General features: G+C 35.3%; 1 pseudogene; it reads left to right on the top strand.

The window, feature by feature from the left end:
- Nucleotides 1-285: 285 nt before the first annotated feature.
- The window catches only part of LOC109455741 (E3 ubiquitin-protein ligase Mdm2-like), a 44,590-nt pseudogene continuing 17,692 nt past the window's right edge, over nucleotides 286-27,183 (top strand).

Genomic DNA, 27,183 nt, shown 5'->3' with positions numbered 1-27,183 from the left:
GTAAATAGTGAATTCAAGAATTGAACCTCTGTCTGACTCCTGAGTCCCTACATTTTACCACTGCTCTGGTCTTTCTCCTCTAACTGTCTTATTCCTAAAACTGGAGCAATAACTTTGAAATCCAACAGAAAAATGGGCAAAAATAAACCAGAAGGATGTAAGCTAAAATACCTGAAATTTCTGTAAATAATCATTCTAACTAAGTCAAACTGTGAAAAACGCAAATGAACAGCAATGAATACCAGGCAACACTCATGAGAACAGCAAACGTTGGAAAGGTGCATGATGCCAGGTATTGGTGAAGACGTGGCCAGGCACATGGAGCATGCCAATGTTCTCAGCCATTTTGGAAATATTCAGAAGGTACTTCGTGTAATTAACTGAGCATTATGGTTAATCACTTCCTTTCCTGAGCATGTATCTCACAGGAGTTCTATAAGGACATCTGTACAAAGAGGTCAATTGAAGTGGGTGTGTGTTATTGTAAGCAAAAAGTTGAGGGATACTCAGTAGGAGAATGGATAAGTAATATATGTGGAAGCAATGGGCTAGATACAATGCGCTGTAATAAAGATAGATTAAAAATACACTTTTCAAGAGTAAAGAAATAGAAGGAGATTAAAACAATAACACGTATGCAAGTTAAAGCTATACATGCCAAACAACACTATTTACGGATGTACTCACATACTTTAGAGTGGAGATCTATTGATCAGGAAGAGCAATACAAATAGAGATCAAGAACAGGAGGAACATTTAAAAAAAAACCCACAAAAACAAGCAGGGCCTTTCTTTAATCAATGATAATACTGCTAGGTAACAAAAACATGATACACTGAATTTTAGTTCCTGAGATTCAAAAAAGAAATCACTTTGAGGTTTAAGAATAGTTATTGATCCCATTCCAGCAAACAATTTTTGGATCCAGTTCTGCACAAACATATGTAGCACAGCTCTAGGCAGTGAAACACATATCTCAAAACAGTGAATTCCAAAATGTGTGTGTGTGTGTGTGTGTGTGTGTGTGTGTGTGTGTGCACATGTGTGCATGCTACACATGTGTATTTTTAGAAACTAGCCGATGAGGCAAAGTAGAGAGGAACCTGGGAATCTCTGCTGTTCAACTGGAACTACAGCACCATCCAATCCCTGGGGATCCTTAATATCAAGGTACCCACATCTCAGCAGAGACCAAGATTTGATTTAGGTTAAACTTTGCTGAGTACATCCAGTAACGTTCTGTGAAAACACCTGCATAGAGATGGGGTTACATGTAGGCCATACTCTCTTCCTTACTGAACATGTTGAAGTGTGAAGCTGAATCTCTACAAGTGACCCTGTTGTCACTGGCTCAGGACAGATAATGCTAGGAGAAGGAGCTGTGTCCGCCCTCTGATCCTTTTCTCTGGGTGGCTCCCCAGGCTGATGAGTTACCTGCAAATAGCATTGCCCCAGTTTGCTACAACAAAATAAACAAAGTCATCCCATGCTTAGGGACTAGAAACCCTCATTCAGTTTAGACATTATACCTCTGCCTAAACACTGACTGACCTCAAGATTGGTTTTATTTCAGATTTCCATTGAGATGCTTGCCTTTTCATGGATGAGTCTCACATATGAGACTACTATCAATTTTAGGATAAATAACAGTCTGCCAAGTGAATGAATGAATGAATAAATGAACAAAGGAACTAAATAATAAACACAACACATCATGCCCAATTTTATGATCTGCATCAGAGATACCAGATCCTTTCCACTTAGAGGATACCCCAAAAGAGTAGAAACCAGAAAGCATAGAGCAAAAGCCGCATCAGCGGGGTGAGTTTGCTCTAAAACCAGGTGGATAAGAATGCAGTACTTTAGGCAAGGTTTGAAAGAGGCAAGTGCTAAACCACTGCCTAAAACTCCAACTGGAGGCAATGATAGGTTCTCATCAAGAGGAACACTAACTGCTTTGAAGTGGCATTAGAGAGATTGTCTCTCAGATGTTATTACTGTAGTTCATATTGATTCATTCTCTGTAGTTGAATTATCTTTAAAAAATTTATGGTGCATTTTTATGGCAACAGCCAATCATGCATATCATTAGTGTGCATAGCAAGGAGTTTAAGACAAGAGGAGACTGATGGCTTTTCAATTATTGATGGAAATGAATTGCCAAGTATAGCTAGCTTAAGAAATGCAATAAAGAGCAAAAGTCAAATCTCTGGCTCGGTGTGAGCATACACACACACACACACACACACACACACACACACACACATACACACACGCAGCCACACTAAACAAACTCATATTTCATCTTAGCAGTAAGAGAAGGAGGCAATTAAGTTACTTAAAACTTCAGACACCTCTGGAATTTTACATCATGAAATGAAATAAAAAACAATGTCACTGCCATTTAAAGGAGGGATACTCAGAATTTCACATTTACAAGGTACTGCATATGCAACCCTGCCCTGGGCAGGAATCCCTGCCAGCGCCCCTAGGTGGATGTCACTAGTCTCTGATTAGACACTGGCTGTCACCAGAGATGGTGCTGCTCATAGAATGGAAATCACTTTATGAGGAAAGCAAGCTTCCCAAATTAAGAAACATATTATTTGTCCAAATATAATGTGGTTTCACCATTGACTTTTTGGGTTTCCCTTAGCAAACTACTTACTATTCTCTGTAAATGGAAACAATGGTATTTTTCTTTTTCATCTCTAAAATGGAAATGACAGTATCACTCTACAGGATATTTTAGGAATTTACATGATAACATATACTGCAAAGTTATCAGCAAACTGTTTGGCTTCATGTTATAGTTGTGCTTATACTGGTAACGTTCATGTCTATTTCAGGGCCATGGCCACAAACTGGGCCAGCCCACTATCTGTCACCCAAAGCACCACAATCAATTCCTACTCTGTGTACTCATTACAGACCTATGAACCACTCAGCAACTCTTACTTGACTTTCATCAATTCCATTTTCCATTGCCTTCAGTACCATTCCAAACTGTAACACTGTCCTCAAGCTGCCATCCAATCCCATCTGTTTTATATCTAGTAGATGCTATCAGCTCCTATGTCATGAAGAACCCTAAGAGACCAGATCTGACCTATGCCAACTTCTTGCGTACTCATAAACAACAAGTATGTTTAAATCCTTTGCATCTTTACCGTTTTCAGTCCCAGAGAACATCTATTCAGGATCAAACAATAATGTCACATATATACTTTGTGTTACCCCTTGCCAAATACAAAACCAAATCTTAAACTCATATATTCATTTTGAGTTCTCAATTCAAAGAGCTATCTATTGGGAAACCCCATCTGGATGTTGCATAGAAAACCCATAGTTAGCATATTTCCAGTGGAATCATAATTTCCATCTCCAACCCAAACTCCTGTTTACATAGTCAACCTAGCTACTCAAGCCATATACCTTTTGTTATCCTTAAGATCTCCTTTTCCATATGCCTGGTATCCAATTTCAAAGTTACGTCACTTTTATGTTTCAAACTATTTCTTGAGTTCACTTACTTATCTCCAACCTAATAAATAACTGTTCCAATTCAATCCATCTCTGTCATGAGAACTACTTCAATAAACTTATGGTTGGTCTTCTTGACTCTTGCCTTGCTACTTTAAAATCTAATCTCATGCCACACTACGAGTTATATTTCTCAAGCACTTATTGAATAGCATTCAAGGGGGTGAGGCTATTATGATCTGGCCCTGTTTACTTCGCAAGCCACAATCCTTTGTATTATCTTTTCACACACTATGCTTCTGTCAGACTGAGCTTCATGCAGTTCCACTCTGTTGCCTTTAGTGATTTTGCACCATTTGTCTTCCTATCTTTTCAGCCAGTTCCTATTACTCATCCTCAATACATTAGACATCTGGAATCTTCTGACACTCCAGACTGTGTTGGACGCCTCTCTTCTCGGCTTTCATATCGCTCTGAGCTATAGTTTTTCTTTGTTCCTTTCCCACTGAAGTGTGAGTTTTCTGGTAACTGGAGATGAAGTCATAGAATTTTTTTAGAAAGGGTAAGTCTAAATATCTAAAATATAAAAATAGGCATAATTATGTGTGTTGGACCATGGGTCAGGGTATGATCACCCAGTGCATCACAGAATGGAAAAAGGGCTTAAGACAGGGTCCTGGGGAATACAACCAAGATCTTTTTGTATGTGACCAAGGCCGTGAAAAAACAGGAAGAACGATTGTTAGGTTCACTTGAGATTTCAGGGCAACAAACCACACAGAAAAATGGAGAGAGGATACAAGGCAAAGGGATTTTAATGTGCTGATGTGAGCTCACATTTGTATAGCTCCAGCTAATCCACAAAGGGATTTATCAGTCTGCCATTAAAGACGACAAAATATGAGAAGTAAAATCAAGGACATTGAAGTTCAGTGTGGTATTTAGACTACACAAATACAGAAGCATCTTATTAGGATGCATTTGTCTGGGGAAGGAAGTGAACGCAAGGAACAAAACAAAACTAAATTGCTTATCAAGACAAAGGAAGTAACATGTAATTAATAAGATTCACAAAGTATACAAAAGATGAACTTGGCCTTTTTACAAACCCTTTATAACAGATAAAATTAGACTGACAAATCACAGTGTACAAAGCATGACTGTTGAAGGGCTTTTTATTCTAAGAGTCACCTTACACCAAACTCTAGAAACTCCATGATTCATTAATGCCATTGGGTTTATTTTTATACAGGTTAAATCACCTGTTGTTAGAATGTGATTCTGGGTCATTACACAGTGAATTTTAATAAATTAAACCTGCTGTCCTCTTTAAAAACAACACATGGGTCAACAACTATGATTAAGTTGTCTATATTAATAAGTGGTTATCTCTAGGATAATTATAGTTTCCTCTAAGTGATTTCTATAAATGGAAAAAGTCTTTAAATAGTTCCAAGTTATTTATATCCTCACCTTTGACATGTTCTGCGTGTTAAATATGTGTGTATGGATACCCAGGGGTTCTAACTTCAATATTTCATTCAATACCCTGAGTTACTTTTTTTCCAATAAGGAAGCAGTGTGGCATAGTGGTTAAAGACAAAGCCAGTGGAAAAAACTGCTTAGGTTGAATTCCCAGATCTGTAACAAGCCATTTGACCTTGGGCAAGTTATTAATTTTTCTGTGACTCAGTTGTTCATTTGTAACATGGAAATAGTAATACTACTTATATATTCTAAATATTAAATAAGTTAATATATGTATAAAGGATTACATGAGGTAACTATTTTGTAAAGTTCTTAGAACAGAGTCTGGTACAGGATAAGCACTTAATTAATTAATAATTTAACTATTATAATTTCAATCATTGTAGCCCTTTTTTTTTACATTGAGAAACATTGCTTGCTTGTTGTCTTGTCATTGCTATTTTCTCAATAGTAAGAAGGTAATAGGTAGTGAGGGGAAAGGTAAAAAAGAAAACAGAAATACAAAAACAAAAGGAAAAGGGTAGAAACTGCAGCATAATATATAATTTATATAATGTAACATAATATTATAGTATTAGCTCTTAATGTCATTTTCTTCAACCTCAGGTTAAACACAGCCTTACAATATGGATATTTTCTAGTTCAAATTCTGAAGTTCCATTGCTGAGAAAGACAAATTATCCTTTCCAGCTGATGGCTTGGCAGGCATGCCAAAAATTTTTGAGAAAAAATAATTTAGGAAAAAAAAAAGCTAATTTTCCAAGCCCTGAAGGAAAGGAAAGTGCCCAGTTGCAATGACAGAGGGAGATCTTTACTGAATGAAACATGAGTCATATCTTTTGAGCCTTTGTGAAATACCATGTTTTCAATAATTTGACCACCTAGAAGTTAGTGATAAGCCTAGACGGACTCACCTTCTTTCATTGGTAGAGTTCCTATTGTGGTGCATGTTTACTTGTTTTTCAGATGCATTTAAGTTACCAGAAAGCTGTTAAACGCTGGGCATACAATATAGAGGTGTTTCTGACCACAATTATTTTTCCAGTTACTGGAGGAAAGGTCACAGAGCTAGTAACAGAGCTGGGATGTGTGATGATATAATCCCAAAAGCAGTACCACAGGAGAAAATTGATGAGGGGGAGAAAAGATTTGTACAAAATGCTTTAAAGCACACAAAGTGAATGATTAGATTTACGCAGGGAAAAAATAATGTGGACAGAAGGGTGTATTAATACAAGACTCCACCAATTGAATATTTTAAATTGGTCTTTGAAATGAGAACAGTTTTTCCACACTGAGGAAATTATATTCTAAAATGCATCGCTCAGCAGCATCAAAAACCATTAGGCCATATGAGCATTCACAGTGAGGTCTGAAGGTCAGTGGAGATCAGGCTCAAGGCCCTGTCTTGTGTCTGGTTATAACGTAAAGAGAGTCCATGAAACTGAGAGAGTTGTACTTTGTCCTGCAGTCACTCGGGAGACAAATTCTATCAAGAATCAGAACCATACAATACATTTTCATTTTAGGAAAACAATATGAGAGGAAGCAAGGAGATCAATCAAGAAACTCTAAGAAGAGAATGTAAGCCACAGCAGTGTCAGAGGAATGGCAAAAAGTGGAACTGATTGGAGATATTTATAAATGGTAAAAATCAAGAGGACTCGGTGGCCAATCAAATGGGGGAAAAAATGTAATATAAGGAAGAGGCTAGGAAGAGCTCATGATTTTTAGTGGAATGATTAGATTTTATCTTTAGAGATAAAAGCAGCTGGTTTGTTGAGAAAAGATGATGATTTTGGTTTTGACCAAAATGGATATTACATGAGAAAAGTCTATATAATATCCAAGGACAGATGTTCATGTGGAAATACAATTCTGGAATGCAAGGATTCTGGGCTCAAAGTAGAGATTGAGAGCATAGGCATACGAGTGGGATGATAATGCATGAAATAGAAAAAATAGGGAACAGAATGAGGGGTTATGAACTATAAAATTTAAGGTGTGAAGACAAGATCCAAATAGAGGAAAAGAAGATTGAAATGGAGTGGTCAGTGATAGAACAGGGACTGGTAACTCCTAAGTTAAGAGAGGTATGTATTTTAAGGAGTCCATGAAACTGAGAGTATCTGATTCTCATGGTTAGGTTATCACGTTCTCTAGAGAAGTCAAATAAGAAAGTTTGAAAAGAAGCCAATAGATTTACCATTTAAGACATCAGTTTCACTGGATTAATGGGTGGTTGGGGTTGAAGCATCAGTTGGAGGTTTTTCGGGGTTTAATTTGAAGATTTGGGTCATGCAAGGAAAAAGAAGGGTGCTTTGTTTAGAATAAAGAAACTCCTATGTGAAGGTATACTGTAAATTATGAACACTCTACATCCATATAGTGGACTGTGAAACAACACTCACAGGATTACAGCAAACTTGCTTTAGCTCTCTCACCTTTTCTGCTGACAGCAACTTACTGAAAACAGCCCCAAATAGCCATCTTCTATTTAATTTCATGTGTGTCTTTTAGGGCAATGAACAAGGTATGGAAAAACACACAGGGTTCTAATTTTCCAGATGTACCTCCATTTCTCACAGCTCTATAATGGTTTTCTAGTATACAAGCCTATGGAAAGCCAGACCACCCAGTCCTGTGGTAAATATCCCAGCATTGTTCTCCACTGGTTAAAAGCCCCATGGAAGTTTCTAGCTTCTTTTATTTCCCACACAGGCGCATACCTAATGAGGACGGCATTTCTAAAGTTTGTTTCTTATTGAAAACAAAGGGAACAGAAAACAAGCAATACTAAGTGCTGACAAGCCCCTGAAGGCATGGTTCTCTGGTTCTTTAAAAGCTCTCGTAGCCTTTGTGGAATTACTAAGGTTCATTCCAAAGACAAATAAAAAACAGTTCTGAAGTGACAAGTCCATTCACCTTTAAAGAAAAAAAAATCAAGAAAACAACAATAACTTAGAAGTCTAAATGTTTGTTGTTAGGCTATATTTTACTTTTCATTCCCCTCCAGTCAATCTTGAAAACCTATTTTATCTTTAAAAATATAAGACTATAGGATATCGAAGCAAGAAAACCTCACCTAAAAAATAGTCTAACCATTGAAAAACCGGCCTTAGAAGAATGGAATTCTTGTGTCTGTGATTTATACTAAGGGAAAAAAATCAATCTCATTGAAAGTACCTGTTTATATTGTTTGTATAACCCTTTCTGGATCATATACAAACTGATTTCTTATAAAATGACCTCATTTTCATATTAAGAAGGAACTGGAACTAATTTTATGCAATTTAGAAACAAACACAAACTCTTAACTAAAGTTTATGTGGGCATTCCATCTCCAAGAGGACCAGTGCCCTGCTGATAGGGTAGGTAGATAGGTAGAAATGAGCAGGAGAAGGAGAGACTTCATCCTGGTTAGACAGCCCCTTGCTGCAGCTGCTACCTGGGTCAAAACCCCTGGCAGCTGCCCAGGAGGACTCCGGGCTCACACACACTTTTTCACACATACTTAAGGAATGTGTTTACATATCCCCAAATCAAGGGGATATATTTATATATTTACACATGCCCCTAAATAAAAGGGAGATGTTTATTCATGTCCCTAAATCAAAGAAACGCATTGCTAAATGCCAGAGGACTAGGCAGCTCTGGGGAAGGAGAGATGAGAAGGGAGAGGGGAAGGCAGTTCTACCCATAGAAATAAAAGCCTTTATGCAATGTAAGGCGAGGCGGTTTCCCTCTCTTGGGTCAGCCCACTCCACATCTCACAGTGTACTCTCTCTTTTACTATTAAACTTCTGCTGTTCTTGCTACACAAATTTCTGTCTCTTGATTAAATTCATTCCCTCAAGAAGACGGAGAGCTGAGATTTTCAAAGTCATTTTCCTGGTAACACTGCCAATGTTTCCTGGGGTTTCCAGAGACTATTTCCCCTCCTCACCACCATGCTCTTCAGACCAACCAAGCCCGTTTCATGGAGAATGGACGAAAAAAAAACTATCCCCAGCATTAAGTATGCATGTAGCTCCAGAATTCGGTTAACATCTTGTTATGCTGTACCTTCCTCTCGATTCTATTTAGTCTGTATGACTGACACCCTGAAAATGTGTGTAAATATAGCATGTTGACCCAGAATTCTTCAACTGCTTATTCTCCAGAGGAACTTCAGAATTTAGCCTCCAGGAAATAACAACAACCAGGAAAAAAACGCATGGACAATATTCATTATTATCATTCAAAAAGGTGAAATACTTGTGTATTTGTTCACCACTTCCTTTCCTATTTCTTTATTTAGGACCCGGACCTTTCTATGTGTTTTTATTTCTAATTATTTTAATGTTTTGTCCATGCTTGAGGAATGCCATTTCACCTTCTAATTGACTGTTGGAATTACATGGGAAACTGCTGGTGTTTTAAATGTAAGCTTTTTATTTTGAACACTTTTAGGTTTATAGAAAACAATGTGAAAATAGTAGTTTCCATATATCCTGTATCCAGTGTCCTCTATATGAATGAAGGTAGCAGAGTTTTCCACCCCAAAATATGCCTTTTGGGATATTTATTATTTCAAGCTGGTTATTTTTAAAAAACAAAGATTGATAAAAAAGCTCTGAACCTCCCCCTTACCTGCCCATGGTTTTCAAGACAGCAAATCCTGCTCAAAGGATGGGAGCTATAGCCTCAGCATCATAATACAAACTAAATGTGGCAGACAGGGAGAGACCAAGCAAAGTCTGTTTATTAGACTCCTGCTGTGTTCCATTGTCTCTGGGTGGCTCAACAGGAGTTTGTTTACTACACATTTGCTCTTTCTCATCTACCTGTGAATTGCCTACTTTCTCTTTGAAGTCCCAGACCCCTGCATCTCTCTCCTCAGTCCAGAATCTCATAGGAACCCTAACGCCCAATCTGTTCTCCAGTCACATATTCTTACAGTCCTTCCCCAAATGTACATACATAATAAATTGGGTTATTTTCTCCTGTCAATCTCTCTCATTCCAATTACATTATTAGACCAGCCAGAAGAATTTAGATGGGTAGGAGGGAAATTATTTTCCCTCCCCATCCGGTAACAACATAAATTAGTATAGCATGTTTGTTACAAGAAATGAATGCACATTGACACATGATTAATAAAGTCCATAATGTATTCCTTAATTTTTATTCAATGTCCTTTCTGTGTTCCAGAATCTTATGTAGACACCATATTATATTTAATCATTATCTCCTTTAAGCTCCTCTTGACTATGACTGAACCTCAGAATTTCCATTTTTTGACGGTCTTGTCAGTTTTGAGAAGTACAAGTCAGGTATTTTGTAGAATGCACTTCAACTGGAATTTCTGTGATGCTTTACTTATGATTGTACTTGGCTTATACAATCTAAGGAGAAAGATCACAAAGGTAATCTTCACCTTATTCTATAGCTAGCCAAATTCCACAGGCACACACACACACACACACACAATATAATAGATGATTCATTTACATGGAATATAGAGTAAAAGCAAATTTACACATGCAGAAAGCAGATCATCCGTAACCTTGGGCCTTAGGGAGTGTGGTTTGAATGAAAATGGGCTCATGGAAACTTAGAGGAGTGATGAAGTATTCTAAAATTGGATTTTGTTGGTGGTATTAACACTATAAATTAACTAAAAATAATTGAATAATATTCTTAAAGTGAGTGGGTCAATTTTGTGTTATATAAGTTATAGTTTGATACAGCTTTAAATTAATATCAGGGATATATTTTTTTCCTCTTTTTAAATATAAACTATTTGTAGATAAGTTACTTTTGTGATACCTAAGAAACAAAAATGTATTGTCTCTCCTATATCTTACAACAGTCTTGGCAGAATTTCATTGTTTTATTAGTCTTTTCAAATAATGAATTTGGTTTTCTGAATTAACTCTACTGTGTTTATTTTATTTCATTAACTTAAAAAAATCTTTATTAAGATATTCCACCCTTTTTCCTATGTAAAATCCATCCTTTTGTCGTCTACAGTTCAAAGGGTTTTAGTATGTTGCAAGAGTTGTGCAACCATTGCCATGATCTAAATTTAGAACATTTCATCATCACAAAAAACTCCATACCCATTACTAGTCACTAGCCATCCTTTCGTCTTCTACCCTTCCCTCTAATCTATTTTGGGTCTTTATAGATTTGCCTGTTCTTGACATTTCATATAAATAGAGTCACACAATATTAGGTCTTTTGTGACTGGGTTCTTTCACTTAGCATGATGTTTTTCAAGGTCATTCACGTTATAGCATGTATCAATTCTTTCTTTTTTATGGGTAATAATTTTCCATTGCATGGATATACCCCATTTCATCTATCTATCATCAGTTAATGCAGGTTTGGGTTGTTACCACTCTTAGGCTATTATGAATAATGCTGCTATGAACATTCATGTACAAGTTTTTGTGTGAACCTGTTTTCTGTTTTCTTGGCTATACACCTAAGAGTGAAATTGCTGGGTCATATGGCAATCCTGCTTAACTTTTTGATGAACTGACAAACTGTTTACCAAAGTGAATGCATCATTTTAACTTCCCCTTAGCAATGTTTGAGGATTCCAATTTCTCAATATCTTGGCCAACACTCGTTATCGGCCTATCTCTTTGACTGTAGTCATCCTTGTGAATGTCAGATGTTATTTTATTGTGGTTTTGATTTGCATTTCTCTATTGCCCAATGATGTATTGCCATGTATTTATTAACCATCTATATATATTCCTTGGATACATGTCTATTCAAATACTTTGTTCATTTTTAAATTGTTAAGTTATAAGAATTTTTTTGTATATTCTAGATACAAGCCTCTTAACAGATATATGGTTTGTAAATAATTTTTCACATTTTGTTGGTTAGCTTTCACTTTCTTGTGTCTTTTAAAGCATACTTTTGTTCTCATTTTGATGTAGTTCAATTTATCTATTTTTTCTTATACTGTTTGTGCTTTTAGTGTCATATCTAATGAAACTTACCTTAATTCAAGGTAATGAAGACTACACCTGTTTTATTTTAAGTGTTTTATTGTTTTATATATACAGTCAGGTCCTTGATTCTTTTTAAGTAAATCTTTGTATGTAGCATAAGGATCCAAACTCTTTTGCATGTGGATATCCAGTTGTCTCAGCACCATTTGTTGAAAGACTGTTTTTTCCACCATTTAGTTATCTTGTCATCTTGTTGAAAACCAATTGACCATATATGTGAGGGTTAATGTTTATAGTAAAAGAAAAAAAATAATAACATAATCAGCTATGATATCTGTCATATTATATCTGAGAAACTGGAAACAAAGCTGTAGGGAAGATGCTTGCCTACATATTCAGCATTGATAAAAGTCTAGGAGTAGGGAATATTTAGAGTAGGGGCAATCGATTCCATAATAATTCAGTAAACTTACAAGATGAACACTGGAAAGCCCTTTACCCTTTCACTAAAATATAAAGAAGAATGCATTTTAAACAAATACTTGAAAAACTAAGCCTAGATAATACATGTATATAGCTGTGGACAGTAAAGATTTAAAAAATATGAACAATTTAGAAAGGCAATAACAACTTCTTTACTAAGTAAAAACATTCACAGAAAAATTAAATTTTATTTCCACCTCTTACTAAAACTTTCTCCCAGAAAATGTAGGGAAATGTCATTGCATAAAATATTGATTTGACAAATACATGAGAATATGGATCCAGCTGATAAATTATACTGGAAATGGCATAACTACAAAATGTTATTTTTCATATAGCTACATCAAATAACTACTTGTAAAAAATTAGGCTCCATGCACTTAAAACTGGATTCATTTCTTTATGATTTTATTGAACAGGCTTTATCACTAGAGTGGACATTGAGAGACCTTGATTTTTTTTTTTCCCCACATCCTGCCACAATTTTCTTTGACACCTTGGAAAGTAATTTAAACTCAATAAAATGAAGATAATTGCTCTTACCTCACAGAGGTGTAGAGAGCATTAATGAGATCATGTCTACAAAGTGATTCAAAGTCTTTAGTTGGTAATATAAATAGGAAGCATAACTATATTTTCCAGATGTCTAATAATGACAACCATAAATACAATCAACTGAAAATTTAAAAGGTTGCCAGTAAAACTAAAATGTTTTCATTTTAATTGCTAGACATTTAAATGTTCCCTCTTGAACTTCTGGATTATAGGAAATGCACAGAAATGCTAATTATGAGTTCCAATTTAATAAGGATATGTCCCCCAAGTTTCAACTCAAGAGTACATAACTTACAGTCAAATTGGGAAAAACTGAAGTACCTCTTCTTTGCAATTATGTTTAATATATCACTGTAGAAGTTTAATAAAATAAATCACAGCATAAATATTAATGAAACCTATACATTACTTCTTCAAAATGTTCCTTAATATGAAATAGACCATCGTGACTCTAGTTCCAAATCCCATTACTCAATTGTCATACCTTCAGTGTGTCTTGATTCCTGAGTTGAGAGAGCCAAATACTAATATCCTCTATTCAGTTCCTATTGTGTTAAATATTTCTCAGTGCAGAAATACTTGTAATCAGACGGGAACTATTTTTAAGTTCAGGGCCTGCACTAGAATCCTACTACTGTCAATCATTTGTGAATTAAAGTACTTGTCTTTGAAAGTGAATTGCATTTTACATTAAATGAGCCAGAAAAAGCAATGTTGATTCTAACAGGAACAGGCATGATAATCTCCTGGCAAAGATGCTTTTCAAAGTACTGATTCTTGGCAGCTGTGGTGGTTCACTGTCTACTATACTTGGCCTTGGGATAGGCATTGCAGACAGGGACTTTGAAATGAGACCAGACATTAGGTCTGGATTCAATAATTGCCAGAGTAAAGGAGGTCACTCTCTACAGCCACCAGCAGGGTAATTGGATCCTAAAGGACAGCAGAATTCCTTGTCATGTCCCATGTGGCCAGTCTGAGTTGCATTGATCTGACTGGTTATTGTTGGATCTCACCCAACAGGTTGTCAGGATTCAACAGTCCGTCACACTCCATACACACAAATAAGAAAAAGAGGCTGGGAGACAAGAATCCCAGTAGCTTCTTAGAATAGAAGTAACATTTTGTTTTTAACCTCCTGCTGTAATCCATCAAAATTAATGAGTTTATTGGTGTATATTGGAGTTACAACAAATTCATTCTTCACTTATCCAGCTTGACACTGCTTAAACAAACTTCTTTTTCTAACAAAATTGATATAGGAATTGTCTCTTTTCTCAAAGCCAGCCGTATTCCTAGTAGTTACTGGAAAAGTTCCGTTAGGATTTTAGATTGCCAGTTATTATAAGTATTCATGTAGAATATCATCAAAGGTTTGCCTACACAAGCACACAGACACACCACTCCAAACCATCACTATTTCCCATCTCCATCTCCATCAACGTCACTAACATCTGCAGGTATTAGGGTTTGAGTCTGCCTCAGCTGAGAGACAAGCAGGCCAGGAGAAGATAGAAAATTCTCATTTGAAATGGAAATATTCTTCCATAACAAAAGGTTAATCTTTCTGCCATAATTTAAGAGGCCATGGTGAAGAAACATCTTTTTAATGGGGACGTGAACCAAATATTTTATAATATTAATTACAAATATCTCCTTCATATTAGAAGTAAATTAAACAAATAAATATATATAAAGAAATATATATATAAAGAAATATATATATTTATTTATTTATAATATCCTAACTCATATATGTAACTGCATAAGCAACAATACTTCTGAACATATAACAGAAAACTCGGACTTAATATGTTCAAAACTAAATGCCTAATTCCTCTTCCCTCCCACCACTTCCTACCCCCTCCCCAAACCAGAGCAACAACAACCATTCTTTGCCAACCATAGCTCATTTCCAAGACAGTGTATGGCTACCACATCTCTCCAGTAGCTCAGGATAAAACATTTAGAGTCATGTTTGACGCTTTTCTTTCTCGTATACCCCATATCCAAACTGTTAGGAAATGATGTTGTTTCTACTTTTAAAATACATACAAGAATGTCCCACTTCTCAGCACATGAACTGCTTCCTCTCTGGTCCAAGCCACCATCAACTCGCTTCTGACTTACTGTAATAACTTCCTAAAATGTCTCTGTGCTTCCATTCATTTCCTGTTCTATAATCTATTTTCATCCTAGAAGCCAAGGTAATCTTTTAAAAACATGAATTAGCTTATAACACTTCTAGGTTAATAACCCTTTAACGACTGCTCATTTCATTCAAAAAGCTTAAGTTAGTATAAAGTCTACTCATTTTTTCTTCCAGTTTGAATTGTGTTTGAGAAGAATTGTGCCTTAGTTCTCAGTTTGCTTTTAAGAGTATTTCCTGATCATTGGTTTTCAACAAATTGACTGATTTGGATGTGTCTTGGTATAATTTTCTTTCTAATTTATCCTTCTTAGGATTCTTGAGCTTCCTGTATCTTTGTGTTTATGTCTCATTAAAGTTGGAAAATGGTCCACCATTATTTCATCAAATACATTTTCTGTCCAAATCTTTTGTCTTTTATGTCTTACTCTTTTGATAATATGTTTAACCTCTTTATATTGTCCCACATGTCACTAAGGCATAATTCACTTTTTTTTTCTGAACAGAACAACTTCATTAATTTTTTTAATTATTAATTTGTCCATGTGTTTTAGTTTTGTTCTTTCTTATTGCTCTTTCTTCAAATTAACTGGTTTTTCCCCCTAGTGTCTAATATGCTGTTAAGCCTATTCAACAATTTTTTTGATTTAAGAGTGTATTTTTTAGTTGTATTATTGCCATTTAGTTCTATTTTGTAGTTTCAATTTCTTTATTGAAATTGCATATTTCTTCACTATGTCAAATAATATTGGAAAATATTGAGTCATCAATATTTTCAGATAGAAAATATAATAGAAACGTATGTTGAATTCACACTGGGAATTAAACAAAAACATAAGATTGTTATTTATACAGAAATAATATTTTTTATTTGCTCCTATTGATTAAAATGGATAATGTATTGATTTAGACACGACTGTGTGGTACACTTCATATTTAGTCAAATTATTATTAGCTGGCCTGATGTAGAAATGACCACCAGGAAATGACTACTAGAGTGACTCTTCACACTAGGACAGAAAAGATCATGGCCAGCAGTTGTGTCAAATTGTCAATGTGTTCTGTGTTTCCTGGAACCAGAAATATTGGAGTAATGAATGAAATATTGGAATTGTCTAGTGCTAAACACTATTATGTGTAAATTCTTCAAATCAAGAGACATGTAAAATTATAAGAGGAGAATTTGGTCTTCAGAAATACCTGGTGAAAAGTGATTTTCTATACTAAAAAAAAATACTAATATTTGATTTTTTAAATTTAAAACAAAGTAATGTATGAGAAAGTGCGTGGAAAGTTAGAATTTCTGTATTTTAATAGCTTACTTTGGGTCTTCATAAAAGCTTTCCATGAAAAAAATAGAAAACACTACAAAAGGACAACAGATTTAAGGCATATATTGAAAGAAAGTAAAAGTTGTCAGAGAAGAGGGGAAACTCTGACAAAGTTAAGCAAATTAAATAGATACATTCTTCTTCATGATTTCCAAGAACATCTTGTGAAAGAGGCCTAGAGAAAGCTAAGTCCTCTGGTGTTCCAGTAATCACATGGTCGAGTCTCCCCCACCTGGGGCCACTGTTGACACTAAATCCTAGGATAGATAACTAAACACGAGGTCATTGGAATCATGAAAGTTAGTAATGAGGCTAAGAATTTTAGTTCATCTTTGGCATCCATTTTCCAATCACTTGACACTGTTCCCCAAAGACATCAGCAGAGCAGATGCTCTGTTGACAGCATGAGTAGCTTGACATTTCTTCTGAGAAATGAACTATTAGGGTTCTTGGAAGGCATAACAGAGCACGGCAGGAAGCCCCACAGCTTCGGGCCACCTCCTTAAATAGCCTCCCAAATGTCATGGATGCAATTACATTTATATTTTTCTCTTAATAACTAGCTAAAGGACTAAACCACAGTGTGTTTTTGATACCAAGTCTGCTCTAGGCACAGTGCCTAAGATTCCACATTGATGGCAGGCAAAGATGAGTGAAAAGCTTTTTTTATAAAACATGCATGTCTAGTGCAGGCCTTAGTGTGGACATGGTCCCGACAGAGTTGATGATCACTTGTTATCACTTCTTCCCATTACTAAAACAGGTTTTGGATAAGTATACATCTTATTATTGGGGGTAGGGGGAATACACACACACACACACACACACTCACACACACACACACATACATAATTGCATCAGTTACCTATGGAAAAAAATTTAAAGCCATATAAGAATGTAGTACAATGAAAAATAAGTCTGCCTTTGACTCCAGATTTCCAGGGTACAACTCATGTATTCAACAAAAGTTTTATACCCAGGAAATATATATACATATATATACACACACATATATGTGTGTGTGTGTGTGTGTGTGTGTGTGTATACATATATATACATACATATATATAGTCTTCAAATCAATGAGTAAAAAATACCCTATTGAAATGCAGACAAAAAATTTAAATAGGAACTCTACAAAAGAAGATATCCAAATGGCTATTATGAAAATGTGTGAAGACTCATTAGTAACCAGGGAAATGTAAATTGAATCAAAATAAAATGTCACTGCAAATCCACTACAAAAGACTGACAGCGATACCGAATGTGGTGAGAGTGTAGAACGTATTGCTAGTGGAAATGTGCTACGCTGGCTAACAGTTGGCATGATCAAGTGAAAGATGATCACAGCTTGGGCAGCATGGATAGTCGGTGTGGTGGTGCAAGGTAGTCGAATCCTGGTTATATTTTAAGAAGACAGATAACAGATTTGCTGTTAGAGTGTATGTGGTGAGGAAGAGAAAGGGTAGAGTGAAGGGCAATTCCGAGGTTTGTGCTGAACAAACGGATAGATAGATAAGGTTGCCATCAATTAGTTTGAAAAAGGCTGCAGAAGACCCTTTATTTATCACGGAGAAGAATATGGTTCTGTAATTCCGTTTCTTGTCATGTTAATTTGAAATGTCAGGTACAAATCCAAGTGATGTTGTCAAACAGGCAGTTGCATATACACATCTGGATTTCAGGGATGAGGTCTGATCTAGGGAAATATACTTGGGACTCATCGATGAAGGGAAGGTACTCAAAATTATATAACTGGAAACGATTACCAGGGCAGTAAATATAGAGAATGAAGAGCATCAATAAGAAGACTGACCATTGACATTTAAATGTGGGGGTGAAGAAGGACCAGCCAATGAGACAGAAGAGGGGTAGTGAGACAGAAAGGAAACAGGAAATTGTGGTAACCTTGAAATCAATCAGAGGGAAAAAAATTTATAGGAGGAGACAGTAATGGACTGTTAAATGCTGTGATAGGCCAGGTAAGACAAGGTCAGAGAACTGACTATTGATTGAGAAATGTGGAGGCCACTGGTGATTTTGAAAAGACAATTTTCAGAAGCCTAGTGGAGGTGGAATCTTAAATGAAGTGGATTCATCCTTGAGAAGGGAGACATCAGTAGTAATGAACAAAGACAACACTTTCAAGAGTTTTGCTCTAAGGCAAAGGAATGAGAAAGATAATAGCAAAGGAAGGAAGTTGGATGAGAGGATAGTATATGTATATGCTGACGGGAGTGACACAGTAGTGAGGTAAACTTTAATGGTACACGAGGCAGCAGATATTGAAACAATATCGTAGAATGTCCAAAAGTCATGAAATCTCATGTGGAAACTGTCAGGAGCATACGTAATTCATTGATGATAACACCCAAGGAGAAAGATCACTGGAGCCCAGCTGTAGGTAGGTGGTCAGATGTAATAACAGAAGCCTATGAAATGTCTTTTCTAGTCAAGTTTATGTTCTCAGTAAAATAGGAAAGAAAGACATCAGCTGTGCATGTGAGAACGGGGAGAAGGTTTATGAAGTTTTAGGAGAGAGAAATATGATATCTTTCAGAAGAGTGGAGGTGTAAGTGAGCAAGGGAAATCTAGTGAGAATTCCACAAAGCATTAAAACACTAATTTGCACATATTTTTATGTAAATATGTAAGTGTGACTTTTTAAATTATAAAACAGTATTTATGTTTTCCTTTATATACTAAAATCATTTATTGTGTTCTGAGACTACCTGATGAACTACATAAATGTGGTCATTGTCTTCAAGGAGCTTACAAAACAAGTCCTCCTCTGAGGTAGCGCCCCCTCTTGGGAAGCTAAATAATTATTTTCATTGCTTTACTACTGAGAAAAATGGATTTTGATTCATCCTTTTGATATGTATTCAGAAAACATGAACACAAGAAACTACAAAGAAATTTAATTTCAGATATATTTCATTTTAACGAACATTATCCTCACGTTATTTCAAACTAAATTGTCAATCTATTGTTGATTTCCTATCTGTCTTCTGGATTTTAAGGGCAAAGAGGGTAAAAATAATGTCTTCAACACCACTCAATCTTCAGATCCAAAATGGTGCTGGCACATCGCAAGAGGTCAATAACTATACATTGAACACACAAATTAATGGTAGGAGCATAGTAAACAGGATATAATACCTGAAGAAATACCTAAGGGGAAGAAAGAACCCCACCTATTTCCCATTTCCACATACTACACTGTTTTGTCAAATACAGTGAGAAGAGACTCAATAAAAGTTGAATAAACTTGATTATCCTATTCAAAATATTTTGATTATAAGACATATGTAGCCCTAGAATATCATAGGACTATAATATAGTGAAACTCGCAGAGAGTTTTGCTAGATATTTTTTAAAAAGATTAAGAAAAGTTCTCAGCTCACTGAATTTCAGTCTTAAGCAAATAAAGAAAATGTCATTAATTATGAATGAAAGCCTTTTCACTTATTAATCTGTGAATTATATATGTAGAGCTGAATTGATTGTTAATAACAAAAAGCAGATGTGAAAGATAACACACCCAACCATCCAGTTTGCTGAACAAAGTAAAATTCTTACCTCCCCTGCAAATCAATTTCTTTAGGAAAAATAAATTGAATATTGTTAAGGATGGAGAATAATCAGACATGGATGAGGAAGTTATGACATTGACACATATTCCTCTATAAATACTGAGATTTATTATTCTGCACATTATTCAACACATATTTGTTAAAAAATTGAGTAAGAGGATCTCATATCACTGAGCTAAGGAACATAATGTGAGAAAGATGATAAATTAAATGATTGATTGTTCTTATTTTAATGTCTCACACATTTAGTGATACCGAAAAAAAAATGGTTTATTTCTTTAGGCACATTAATTATAAATTTAGGAATCATTTAGGGATTGGAAAAAAAAAAAAAACTTACAAGTTAATCTTTTGTTGTCAGTTTTTAAATAAGTTACCAAAAAAAAAAATGAAACAACTGGTGAACTGGAGAGCTGTGGAAATCAAATATTTCAAGTTCCTCATGTTGACTTCAAAGTGAAAGTTTACTTATTTATCTATTCAATACAAGCTGATGCATTAATTTTAAGTTATGAAAACATGTAAAATATGTAGAGCTTTTATTGAATTAAAGTAGATATATTTTATAGTATCAAAAGTCAAACTTCTAAATAACTGCATTGGGCCGTTTAATAGCTTTTTAAAATTTGTAAACATGATAAATTCTATGTTATTGAGTACTTACTAACTTAAAATTATGCAAATGTAATTTTGATTGTCTTGGTGCTAATTCATATAATACTTGGACTAAACATACAGATCTCTGTAGATGGCACCTCTTGTTAATATGGTGAAAAGACAACTGGTAAGTTTATTAAAATCATCTTTCTCCCAAAACAGTGGTGATGTCAGTAAGTTATTGCTATTCATTGGCTATGACTAGAGTCTTATAAGTTTCAAGAATGAGCTCTGGTGGCAGCCTCACATCGCTTGACTCCCATGAAATGTACTAGATATGGGACTCTGCTCTTATTTCTTCGTCTATTTTTGATAAGTGGGACTCCTCAAGGATGGAGTATGTTTTCAAGAGTTTATCATCCTGCTCCAACATGAGCAGAGATATTCTTCAAGGAGAACTTGACTTTTCTATAACATCTTGCTACTGACAATTTCTTAAATTCAATTTATTCCCAAGAACTGAATCATCACTCCCACCTTCATAAAAAAAAGAGCCAGCTTTGTCTATGTTCTATGCATAGCCCAAAGCAATGAAATGTGTGTGCCTTCTCTGGTCAGCATGTTCCTCAGTGAGAGGATAAGGGGAGCTGGCTACCTGAATCCAGTTCAAGCGACTAATATGATAACTTACTCTACCTCTCTATAGCACTAGTAAAGGGGAGGGGCAGGAATTGCTACAATAATGGGGCTTTAACCCCATGCAAGAAACCATCAGCCTGGGAGGAAGTACCCTTTCCCAAATATTCCATGTCTTTCTGTCTCGCAATTTACTGGGCTTAGTCACCAAGCTAATGGTCAACCAAGAGTGTGGTTACTCTTCTACCATGAAGGAGATCAACATTATTGCTCTACTCCCACAGGCTACTTCACCAATAATAATCTCCTTGAGTATCTTCCAGGCAATACCACTAGATAATACAGTTTTTACCACCCAAAGAATTTTAAGTATATTATAACAGTGCAATTACCATACCCAGTCTAATTCACACTGTATTTAAGGCTAGAATTTTCTGATTTTTCCATCCCAAATTATTTCAAGCCACTTTGTCCAAAACAGTCTATCACGAATTCTTTGTGGAATGAAATGACAATATCAAGATTGATGTAAATTCCAATAAAAATGCAGTCCATCTTGTATATAAATTACTTTGTATTATCATCAGATTTTTCAAAATAATGTACAGAGCCAAAGAAAATAAATATGTGAATTTGTGGTAATCTAAAAAAGGAAATATTAAAATAAATTAAAATCTTCTGTCACCATATCTTATGTAGTTATATTTCTTCCTGAAAACAAGTCACACATTTCTATGTCTCTTTAAAAAAAGAAAAGACAAAGGAAGAAGGGGGATAAGTAGAGAAGGAAGAGAAGAAAAAGAGAAAGAAAAGGAAGAAAAGCATGTTCAATATTCTCATTCTCCAGACAGGTAGGTGTAATCACCCCAATTGAGGACACAGCATCAAAAGTAAATTTTGAATGATTTTTTTTTTTTTTTTTCAGTTGTTCGTACTTTGGCCCTACCAAAGTACCAAAATGGGGACTATCAGTGGTCGTGCTATTCTTCAGAGAATCTAAGTGCCTGCTTTTTCTATTATCAAGTTTTCTTTCTATACTCTGAGTCTAAAACCTTTATATAGATACTGCTTTCTCCTGACAGTGGGGTGTTTATACTGATGACAGGCAATCCCACTGGAACAACACATTGATTTATAATTTGGACAATTCCCATTATTTGCTCTCCAAATAATGTTTGACCTCATTCAGTCATATTAGGGTATCTTCAATTTCCTGATATCCCTAAACATCTATCAACCTAATTCTGTCTTTTCTTCCAACTTGCATGTTGCCCTCAAAACATTTTTTCGAGTCCCTCTTGATGTATAAATGTGTTCATTGTTTGGATTGTTGGAAAAACAGCTGTGCTTAACATTCTCTGTTGAATGGTCTTTTACGTTTTTCTTTATATACATGTTTCAGATCTACTGGTATCCTCTATAGCAAGAAATGTGTTGAGTTTCAGTTCTGTTTCTGTCAAAATATTTCTGCTTTTGTTTTCCTGAGTGGATAATGATATCTAAGAGTAATCCTTCTCTCAACCCCACATCTAGCCCAGGTCTGGATTCTACCTTACTGAGAGCCGACTTTCTTCTCCTAGTTCATATCATCCATCCTTTATCTTGACTTAGAGTTCTTATTTTATAAAATTTCCCTAATATTTTCCTTGAGAAAATGGTTAATACCTATATCTCTACTTACAATAATGAATTTATCTTGAAACTCATTTGACAATAATGTGAGCATTTTACACTGGTACTCCTAGTCTTTCCCTATTACATTTATTCAAAATGTATATAAGCTGTTATTGTAATTGTCACAATCTTTGAGGAGGCAGTTTTCCATTAGCTCTTAATATGTACTCTATCTGTAGCTTTGAGGTGACATTTCTCAATAGTTTCCTGAGTCCTAGCTCCACACAAGGGAATTATTTCAGTCTGATCTCTGTGATCTTCACTATATTCTTCTGTTAGTTCTCTCAAGTCCTAATAACTTTTCCTAGACTGGTTATCAATAAAAATATTCCCTCTTTGCCCAGCTAAGACCTTAAAAGTAGTTACATCTTGGTATATTGTGTCCTAAGTACATTTTTAAATCCCTTGTATATGAATGATGACCTCTAAAACCTTGAATTTCTTTGAATTCCATACCCTTTTTCTTTTAGGTTGGTTCTCTTAGATCTTCTTCAGTCATTTTCAAAAATAGACTTTTCTTAAAATACCATCGCATATTCATCTAAAGCATTCTTCAAATTCTCCATCACTGTCCTATGCCCCAAAACTGTTTCTTTACAAGATCAATTCTCATGATTAAGTCACTCCAGGAATAAACCTTTGTTAATTAATAATAATAATAATAATAATAATAATAATAATAATAATAATAAAGAGGTTGTTTAAGCATTTATTATTATCTTCTACCTCTATACATGTAAAGATTGTGTATTCAAGCCTGGCAAGGGATTCCATTCTTATCTGTCTGTTGATTAATAAAATCTATTATATTTTAGTAGATAATGCTGCTTTTTGAATTTTCAATATTCACAAGCATAATTATCAACTGATGAGTATAATTTTATTGGTATGTTAAAACAATGAAAAAGACAATTTTCTAATTGGTCTTGCCTCAGCCCTGGTGAAAGATAATAGATATAATCACAAACCTTTATAAAATATCTCTTAGTGACATACGCGTGCAGACCGGGCTGAGAAAAAAAATAGAGGTTACCAAGTGCACAGAAGTTATTCTAAACTAATTATTAACAATTGTGAAGGAACACCATGAAGATAAGATACCATGTGCCCTGGCTTCTTCAAAATTTCTCCACGTGTAAATTTAGACTTTACAATGTTTAAGATTCACTGCTTAGTGAATCAGATGTGGGGATATGGGAATATGCTGCTAAACCCACAGGCCTCACCACTGAAGGGAGCATGATCCATGACTATAAACCTATGACACAGAGAAATGGCCGATTTCCAACAGAGAAGAGAGAGAAAGGGGGTGAATCACACATGCTCAATTTCCTCTTCCCAAACTCACTGAAAAGGTAAGCTCCCCTTTGCCTAATGGAAGATGAGTTGTAGACAGGCCAGAGAATGGCCTGGAGTATTATGCCAATGAGGGTTCTGCAATGCAGGCGGAAACATCAGGATGGAGGTAGGGGGAACAGCTCTCCCAAAACTTGCTAGCACACTTAAACATGTTCTCCAAGGGAAGGCTTTCTTTTGACCAATGAAATACAGTTTCACATTAAGCTCCCCTGTGCTCTCAGGCTCCCTGTATCACAGAAAACTCACTTGGGCCTTAATTTGCTCAGAAATATAAAATGAGAATATCTAAATATAATAGGAGGATCAGTGGCCACAATCCTGCTGTCCTATTAGTTTGACCCAGATCAAGGTTTCCTTGATGGTGTGGGTTCTCTTCTGAATTTTCTCAGTTCATTAAGAGATAAACTCATGCTTTTTACCTGCTGGGGACAATTGCAGATTATCATGGCTCCTGAAGTTGTCCAGGGGGTGAATGTAGACAGAAGCAATTTTAATCTATTTTGTGCTGCCCATTGTTAGGTAACATTTCTATTTCCAAACAAGCAAACAATCAAGAGACTATACTGAGACTAAACAATCAACTATACTGAGCATATGGGCATTTTTGCTTGTTTTCTTTTTTTCCTAGATAAAAAGGTATAGTTTGGGGTTTATATAAACATAATTTAGTAGTAACTTTCTTTGTTTTGACTACTGGGTGTTATATAGTTTCTGAGATCTTAGTAGCTTTTACTGAGTTTCCAGAAATAAAAGGTCGGTACTGAAAGAAAAGTCATTATAGAGACATTATATTTCTAATGGTGAAGAACTAGAAATAACAGCTTATTCCACTGAAGGAACAATACAGTCTGAATCGTTAACATATATGAGAATTGGTTTGATAGTTTAATAACCACTTTATATTATGTAAAAGAAAGCCCGCATAGTTGTTTTCATCTGAGAAATTATCAATATATTTAGACCACATGGTCTAAAACTCCTAGAAGAAAATATAGGGAGTAAATTTGCAGACGTTACCTTGAGTAATATTTTTACTGCTATATTCTCTCAGGCAAGGGAAGTAAAAGAAAAAATAAACATATGGGATTACATCAAACTTAAAAGTATTTTCACAGCAAAGGAAACCATCAATAAAACAAAAAGGAAGCCTACTAAATGGGAAAATATATTTGTCAATGATACATCTGATAAGGGGTTAATATTCAAAATTTATAAAACACTAATTCCATTCAACACCAAAAACAAACAAACAACCCAATTGAAAAATGGACAGAGGACATGAAGAGACATTTCTGTAAAAAGGACATAGAGATGGCCAACAGACGTGAAAAAATGTTCAACCTCACTAATCATTAGAGAAATGCAAACAAAAACACAATGAGATACTACCTCACTCCGGTCAGAATGGCTATCAACAATAAATCAACAAACAACAAGTGCTGGCAAGGTTTGGAGAAAAAGGAACCCTTGTGCACTGTTGGTGGGATTGCAGATTGGTGCAACCACTATGGAAATCAGTATGGAGGTATCTCAAAAAACTGGAAATGGAACTACCTTATTATCTGGCAATTCCACTCTTAGATATCTATCCAGAGAAACCCAAGACTTTAATTCTAAAAAATATATATGCACCCTAATTTTATTGCAGCACTATTTATAATAGCCAAGACTTAGAAACAACTGAAATGCCCATCAGTAGACGATTGGATTAAGAAACCGTGGTACATTTATACAACAGAGTATTACTCGGCTTTAAAGAAGAATAAAATCTTACCATTTTTAACGATATGGATGGACCTAGAGAACTTTATGCTAAGTGAAATAAGTCAGTTGGAGAAAGACAAATACCATATGCTCCCACTTATATGTAGACTCTAAAGAACTGAATAAATGAGCAAAGTAAACAGAAATAATCTCAGAGATATAGAGGAAAAATTGATGGTTGCTAGATGGGAGGGGGTGGGGATAAGGGAGAAGGGGAAGAGATTAAACAGCACAAATTGGTAAATACAATATTGCCACAGGGATACGAAAGACAGTTTGAGGACTATAATCAATAATTTTGTAAAGATTCTGTAGGATGTCAGATCGGCACACGCCTTAGTAGGGAGATCACTTCATGGATGGTGCGGATGCTTGAACACTGCACTGTACACCTGAAGTTGAAGCTGAACAATAATGAATGTCAACTATAATTTAACATATATATATAGTCATGGGACATGGAGTATAGCATAAGGAACAGAGTCAATGGAATTGTAATAGATATATACGATGTCAGAATGGGCTATAGATTGGGGAAGGGGGTTATCATTTTGTGAGGGATGAAACGTTTATCAAATTGTTTTGTACACCTGAAACTAATAATTGTATGTATGTATACACACACACACACACACACACACACACACTTCCAGTTGGTTTTGGTTTCTGGGGTTTCCAAGAGTGTGTGCCTTAGACATTAGTGTCAGATGTAATGCTCATCATTTCAGTAGCCAAACCCAGGACTTGCTTCTATACCACATTTAGAAAGGTAAAATATATGCTCCCTCATTTAGTGGCTTTGAACTGTTGAGTTATCTTCCTAGATAAGTTGGTATAAACCACATACATATTTTTAGAGCTGGACTAAACTAGAACATATGATAGTAACTTCCCTAAATATTTCTGACCTGAAATGATAATTATAATAGTGATAGTAAGAGCTATGACTTCATTTATTACCACAGTCACCGTTAAAATTTATCCATTAATTATCAGTTACAATTGAAATAGCTTATGTTCTATACTTAAAAGCAATCCATTTCATTTATTTCTCCTAACAACCTGATAATTGAATAAAGTTATTATATCTGTTTTAAAAGACAAGAAAACTAAGT

Source organism: Rhinolophus sinicus, chromosome 2 (assembly GCF_057876585.1).
Source record: "Rhinolophus sinicus isolate RSI-liver-muscle chromosome 2, RSI-T2T, whole genome shotgun sequence".
NCBI lineage: Eukaryota > Metazoa > Chordata > Mammalia > Chiroptera > Rhinolophidae > Rhinolophus > Rhinolophus sinicus.
The sequence above is the reverse complement of the archived record's forward strand: the minus strand, read 5'-3'. Positions and strand labels throughout refer to the sequence as shown.